This window comes from Gigantopelta aegis, unplaced genomic scaffold (assembly GCF_016097555.1).
Source record: "Gigantopelta aegis isolate Gae_Host unplaced genomic scaffold, Gae_host_genome ctg2744_pilon_pilon:::debris, whole genome shotgun sequence".
NCBI lineage: Eukaryota > Metazoa > Mollusca > Gastropoda > Neomphalida > Peltospiridae > Gigantopelta > Gigantopelta aegis.
The window spans coordinates 69,496-77,076 of record NW_024533018.1 but is presented as its reverse complement, the minus strand read 5'-3'; the positions used below and the strand labels follow the sequence as shown (position 1 = coordinate 77,076).

Sequence of the window (7,581 nt, the reverse complement as noted above, 5' to 3'; positions counted from 1 at the left end):
GATGTTGTAGAGTTATGGTTATGTTCTTCTATGACAGTCCTCAGTTGTCAAATTGAGAGAGAGGATAACTGTTCTACATACATGTATAGAGTCTCGCAAGTTTAGTCTCATTATTGTTGTGATCATCGTCATGGTGATCATCATGATCCTTTCTTGTGGTGACCATTGTCATGGTCATCGTCATGGTCATCATCTAGGAGGAACAAACCCAATATTATACCAAACATAGTTGCTAGGAGTAATAATTAGCTATTGAATTCAATAGAGTGCTTCTTGTACTATGACATCACTATTTGTCACAGGGTTAATAATAGTAGTGTGAATGGTGCCATTTCATCATAGTCAAGTTACACCAACAACCACCCATTCAATAATAACATACCGTGGTCATTGTGGCGATGTTCTATATGACCTACTTGCTTCATCAGGTCCAACTACTGACAAACGTCGGATATAACATTGAATTGATCAACTAAATATCTTCTGTTGGCACTATTAAAAAGATAGATTATGACTTTATTGGAGCTAAGACTATATATCTTATATACAAAAGAATAAATGAAATAAACTAGTACACTAAAAAACCACCAAAGAAAACTCTACTTAAATTAAGCACAATAGGCATGTCCAAAGTAGTAAACAGAACTATGAATAACTATAAAACAAACAAACGCTAGAACAATACATGTAAATATAGTTATGTTATAAGGCTCAAAACAAAATGGAGGAAATGTTATTACAGTTAGATATGTCTATGTTGTACAGTTTTAGAAGCAGTTTTAACGTCATGCTTAGGACAAGACCCTCCACGATTTTCCCTATCTTCTGCTTCAATCAGAGGTAGGCTGAAATAGGCTCGGAATTCATTTGTGGTGGCTACGTCCACTTCCTCAGGCTTAGGCTCTTTATTGGAGCTTATTCTCAACACTTAAATTACAGACTGTAAAGTATTAATTGTAAAAGTGAATTTAGAATTTTAGCTGATGACAAGTAAAGTTCTTGCATACACACACACACTCATCATATAGATTGCTGATTTATAGCAAAATAGCTGAATCTATGTAAGTCTTATGCTTTAGGCTTAGAATTTAGATACAACGTCAACTTGTTTGGCACTAGAAACGGGTATACACACGACAACCGATTTCAGTGCCGTGTGCATTATTTATTTCATCGTAATTTAAGAGCTAACTACTACATTTCGATTAATTGGCTCTCCTAATGCAAGGGACGTTCCTTCATTTGCTTGCATGAAAAATATAACAACAAAACTATGACAACTTACGCTGTTCACTTGACCTTTAACGCAATGATAAAGAACAAACGCGATCAGTGCCAATAAGATCGTTTTTCATCTTGTTGAAACTTGAGTCTCGTGTTAGTAAAAACGAATAGGCTTATTAACAATATTAAGTTTATAGCTCTTAGTCTTGGGGTTTTATATCGTTGATTTATAAACGTTATAATATTATCACTGACTATCATCAATTAACATTAATTGATTAACAAAGAACTAATCCATAAAGAACATTAAGTGATTTTGTAGCATCAGCCTATTTCCATTTTTTTAAATTTGGACAATGGTCAAAATAATATTATAATAGTGATAATTTTTAAAATTAAAGCTTGGGTTGTCAACATGTCGTTAGGTCCGTGTGTATTCGCTTCACACGACACTTTTCGCACACGACCCAGTGATTTCGTTGTTGCTGTCCTCGCTGTTGTCTCTTACAGGCCACGCTCGTTTTTACAAGGTAGATCATCAAAACTACAAGTATTATATTTACTGCTATGTTGTTTCAGGTATGACAAACTCAATCTACTTTTTTCTCTGAGGATGAGAAGAAAGTTGATCGAGAATTTATAAACACTCCAACTTCAATGACACTACAGCGAATCAGAAAGCTTGCTCAGAAACCACACTTCTGTCTGTGTGTGTCCTCAAAGTTGTACGTGTAGCCAATGTATACAATGTGCAAACTCAACCCCCATCATGATCAGACCCCCTTCTGCAACATTAACCACACCACTTATGAGTTTAGAAAACAGGGATCGCCATCACTATGGATCAACGCCCATTCACCAACAAAGTCAATATCTGATGAAACTGAGCCATTATTAGATCTCCTGATATACGTATTGTTAATAGTGATCTACCTCTTGATGCATCCATACGATGTGAATGTCATGTTGAAACCAAAAGATCCAACTAGTCGTAAAGCTCGTATAAAACTAATAATTGCTTGTGTCATAGCACTGTTGTTCATGATTGGGAAAGTTGTAGGTAAAGTATGAGAGTTATGTATAGTAATTATTGTAATCTAGAAATTTAGTTAGTTAAATGTATGGAAGCCTCAGACAGACATTCCAATTCCTATCTCCAATTTCAATATAGCGGGATTATACGGAGTTTTAATGTCCGTTCTCGGCTTCTCTAAATAATAGAACTACAATATACAACCAAAGTCAGGGACCCAACCTAACTGGAAACATCTCGTTGACGCTCGATTCTAAGAGACGGCTCGTGGTACTCGCACTCCATGTTTTATTAAGTAACAAGAAAAGCCTAGAAGTGGCACACATGCCAAAAATGGAATTGGGAATGAGAAATTGGACTCATCAAGTGGATCGTTAATTGGAATTTTTAAATACGCCAAGGTTCGTGGAAGAAAGGAATTGGGATGTTCGTCTACGGCTTCCCTATAAATGTGATTTGTTCTAATTATAATTCTAAATCTAAAGATAATATTTCCCTTCAGTAGTATTGATTTCCAAGCGAATACTATGCTTGTTAGAAATAGCTGTCTGATGTAGTTAACACGATTATAATTGTCATCCTATTGTTCTTTTGAACATACTGACTTCACAATAAAACACTGACTAGAGTTACAAAGGCTGCATAATTAGTAGGAGTGTGTTAGTGGAGGACTAACAGCTATAGAATGCTAAAAATATAGGTAGAGAAGCAAGCTATATAGCTTAGAGGATGATTGTAGCACTTGGGATTAGGATTATTAATGTTTCATTGGATTCTATATGCATCAGCGGTCAAAGGACAAATATTGCATACAACAACAGAATAAAATAAAATGAATGGACATATTATACATAGTATTTTATAGGACTGCCTGGTACACACTGTAAAATATATAATTTTACCACCAAAATCCACAAACTGTTTTGAGATGGTTTACAAAAATAACAGCTCATAATTACGGTTATTTAAGAAACTGTTCTTCCTTTGTGCTATCTCTATAAATTAATAAGTTTAATATACTTGTAGTAAACCTCTATCACTAACTGACACTGACTGGCTTGTAAATTTCTATCTTTAATTATGTCACTTCCTTTGTAGGTGGATATTTTTCTCATAGTCTTGCTATTATGACAGATGCTGCACACATGCTCTCTGATTTTGCTAGTTTTTTAATTAGTTTGTTCTCAATTTGGATGGCCACTCATCATCCCATCAAAACGAATGTCATTGGATGGCATAGAGCAGGTCAGTACCTCTGTGATGACTCCATTTATTTATCTCCTTTGACTCACATCTTTCATCTTTTCATTGGTTTTCCACTCTCTTCATTTATTCTTTTTCATTTTCCCCTACAGAGGTCATGGGAGCTGTTATATCAGTATTAATTATATGGTTAATAACAGGTGTACTAGTCTATGAGGCAATATTGAGGATACTACACTATGACAAACAAGATCAATGCTGATATTATGTTTGATAACAGCTTGTACAGGAGTTTTTTTTAATGTTTTGTAAGTAATATAAGTAGACAACATAATGCCAAAGAATTGTTCTAAAATGGTAAAAAATGCTGGTTTTTTTTATTCTAGACTACTATTTTTTGAAGACTGGAAAGTTTTCAGAGCTGTTGGTCATACTAAAGTACCATGGATGGCTAAAATTGTTAAGCCAACATCTTAATTATAATATTCATCGATTTACAATGTACATTAGTACTAGTGGATATATATAATATTTATTCATTACTGATAATTCTTACATACAACAATAGAAAGTGGTCCTAAATTAAAATAATCACATGGACGCAGTCTAAAAAAATCTTAGGACTGACTAGTTTGTAAATAGTCAAATAGTAATACTAATACTAGTATGTAGTATATAACTATTTATAATTGACAAAATTATAGCTTAACTAGACTATGTTAAATACAGTGTGGTGTGATTTAAAGGTCTGATGTCTTGGGTAACTTGATCATAATAGTCAGCAGTGATGTCACTTAATCAAGTCTTGTCAGCATTTAAACCTATGTCATCATTTCATGGAATCTTTAAGTGGTCTTACTATTCTTCTCTCCTCTCTTCACACCAACATACAACATACACATACAGTTATGTGTATGGTACTACATCAACATGATCATCATGGTCATGGTCACGGTCATGGACAGAGTCACAGACATAGTCACAATTCTGATCACATAATCATAATCATAAAAGTTGGTGGCATAAATTAACTGGTAGACGTCATGATCATGATGGTGAAGGAGAAGAAGAAGGTAATATTAGAAAGAGACAGAGGAATAACAAAAAGAGGGTCACAGTATCAATGTACGGTGCAGCATTTATACATGTGATTGGTGACTTAATACAGAGTATAGGTGTGGTCATTGCTGGATATATCATTAAATTTTGGGTAAGTATTAAAACTTATATAGTGCAGTGTTTATTCTCTCTCTCTCATATTAGCCAATCTACACATAGTTGATCCAATATGTACTTTCCTGTTCTCTATTTTGGTGATCATTTCAACACTTATGTTTTAAGAGATGCTGTGCTTGTCCTCATGGAAGGTACTATACTAATACTATTGTCAATGTAACATATAGTATTAATTCATGTATTCCTTTTCCCTTTGTATTTCTCAGGTGCTCCCCGCCATATTGACACTGAAGCAGTTTGAGAAAGATCTTCAAGGAGTATTAAATGTTAGACATGCTCACAGTATCCATATATGGTCATTGACTATCAGTAAGGCAGCCTTAGCAGCTCATTTAGCAATAAGTGAGTTTGATATACTTATTATAAAGTAATTTTCACAAGTACAAAAGATTGACATGAGCTTTTACTTGAGCAAAAAGTGAAACATACTTAGTCATAACCAATTATATCATATTCATTGGCTAAATGTGTGTAGGCAGAAAGATATAATCATTGCATAAACATCCCGATCAGCTTACATCTTTATATTTGCTGGGTTTAGTAGGCATGTGGAAGTTAATACTCAGTCATGAATGTCTTTGACTGTACAAATTAAAATACTCAACTACTCCATGTTGGTTTTTTTTAGACGTTTGTGTTTTTATCCTACCTGTCCTTTTTTGATTGTCATTCTGATATTTTCTTACAATTGTTTTTAAAAATTATTGTTGGATATCTAATGTCCTTTGTTTTTCCTCTTTAGCTCCTGGTACTGACTCTCAACCTGTTTTGATTGAAGCATCTCATATGTTACGAGATAAATATGGATTTGCTCATACAACATTACAAGTTGAATATTATCAAGATCAAATGGATAACTGTGGTCCGTGTCAAAAGAGATCGGGTGCTGGCAGAGAAGGGAGTTTGTTAAACTAGAGCCAGTCCTACATATATGAGTAGTAAGTTTAATAATGAACATATATGTTTATGCCATTGTATCTTATTTGAATCTGTACATGTATTTCTTTGCATTTGGATAGTCAAGTTGATCTTTGATATTGGTCAGTGATAACTCAATAATTGTAAAAGAATTTGTACAGTCCTCTTCAAGTAGCTACACTATTAAAGTAGATTGGTTGATTTTAACCACTGCTACCCATGCATTGCCATTAGTTATACAAATCCATTTAAAAATTAACAATATGTCAATATGCACTATTTTGATTAGTACTCATTATCCTGGAATTGACAGACACTTCATGTACTCACAGGAAATCACTTTTCAAAATGGACGTGTAATTGTATAGTAAGGAAGAATGTCAGCATCTAAGAAAATTCTTTGGTCTAACTAATGAGACATTCAACATAACATTCATAGATGGGAACATTGACAATTAACTACAATCATAATATATTGCTGACAAGGCGACATTACTGCAGACCTTTAACGATATCATGTCATAACATCTTATAGTTCAACCTGATTCATAAATAAAACATCATGCTGTAACAATAATATTATTATTATTAAAGTATCTTGTCAATGTATTTTCATATGACTGAGGATTGATTAGATCAATCTATTTCATAGTATACAGTTTTAACTTATAGGTTAATATAATACTAATATTGTATTTATGATTATTTCAATGAGAGTTAGAGTTTAGATAATAAGTTTATTTTATGTGACCAGCTTTTGGGAGACAGTGTAAGGTTTTTGCATGTGTGTGCTGTATGTGCATGTTAGTGGTCCATGGTCCTTTTATTTTTCTCTGCCTTGCTTGACTTGACTTTGGGAACTCTCTCCCTTGATTGAACTATTTCTCAGTAGTAATAGAATCTTACTAATTCTTTCCTCATGAATATTATTTAATTTTTTTTCAGGGTAAATAAAATGGCTTCTCCAAGAAGAGTAAATCACTTATTGAAGCACTAAATGAGACTTACAAAACCATACTCCTCAAAGGAAATGATAACTTAATCTATATAAAAATAGCCTTATAGTTTTTAAAATAATTGTGGCTAAAAGAAAGAAGACAGATGCCATCCCTACATAGGCACCTGCTTAATAATACCCTCTTTACTGTCCATTGGAATATTAGTTAGATATAGTACACTGATTGTAAAGTGAGACCAATCTTATATTGAATTAAGTATGATATAAAAGGTCAAACTTCATTGTTATATACTTTAAAACATTACAAATCTTATTGTACCATTTCAACTAAGTTTTGTTCTGATGGCTTCGGTCCATTCATCTTGAAGGACACTAGAGGCAGCAGCAAAAACTACCACCTACTTTGTTTAAACTTGTTAAGAATTTAACAAAATATTCTTGTAATTCAGCAGGACTTCTCTTAAAATTCATTCCAGCCTGGAATTCTTCCATAATATCATCAAATGTTGCTGTCCTTTGTACTCCACTACTAATGAGACCAACAGCAAACATTTCAGCAGCAAATTTTGGTAAGGACATTTTTGGCAAACTAGTTAAATTGGCATAGTTCTCTGTGAGAACTTTCTTGATTATTTTCCTCATTTCGCTAACATCAATATCTGTTGAGAGCAATAAATGACATTATATTATGCTTGTTGTGTGATGACATAGTTTTCAGAGTGCTAGCAAGCATTTAGTTATGAAGGAAGGATATCAGCTCTGATTCTAGTTATAGTTCTCTGTTATTATGCCACAAACATATTATAATTCATTCTGCTTCCAGATACAGCTGGTGTACTGTTATTTTAAACAGCTACATAGCAGCTGTGATATTAGATATAGTTCATTTATTGGAAAATGATATCTATAGTAACTATAAGTGTATGATAATTGTATATAAGACTGGATTGATTAATGTTTCTTGTGAAAAAACTATACAGCTGTCTGTCAAATGTTAGGATAAACTTAC

At 33.3% G+C, this 7,581-nt stretch overlaps 1 pseudogene; it reads left to right on the top strand.

Annotated features, from left to right (window-relative positions):
- The first annotated feature begins 1,971 nt into the window (after window positions 1-1,971).
- Window positions 1,972-5,611, top strand: LOC121391618 (annotated as a pseudogene).
- The last annotated feature ends 1,970 nt before the right edge of the window (window positions 5,612-7,581 follow it).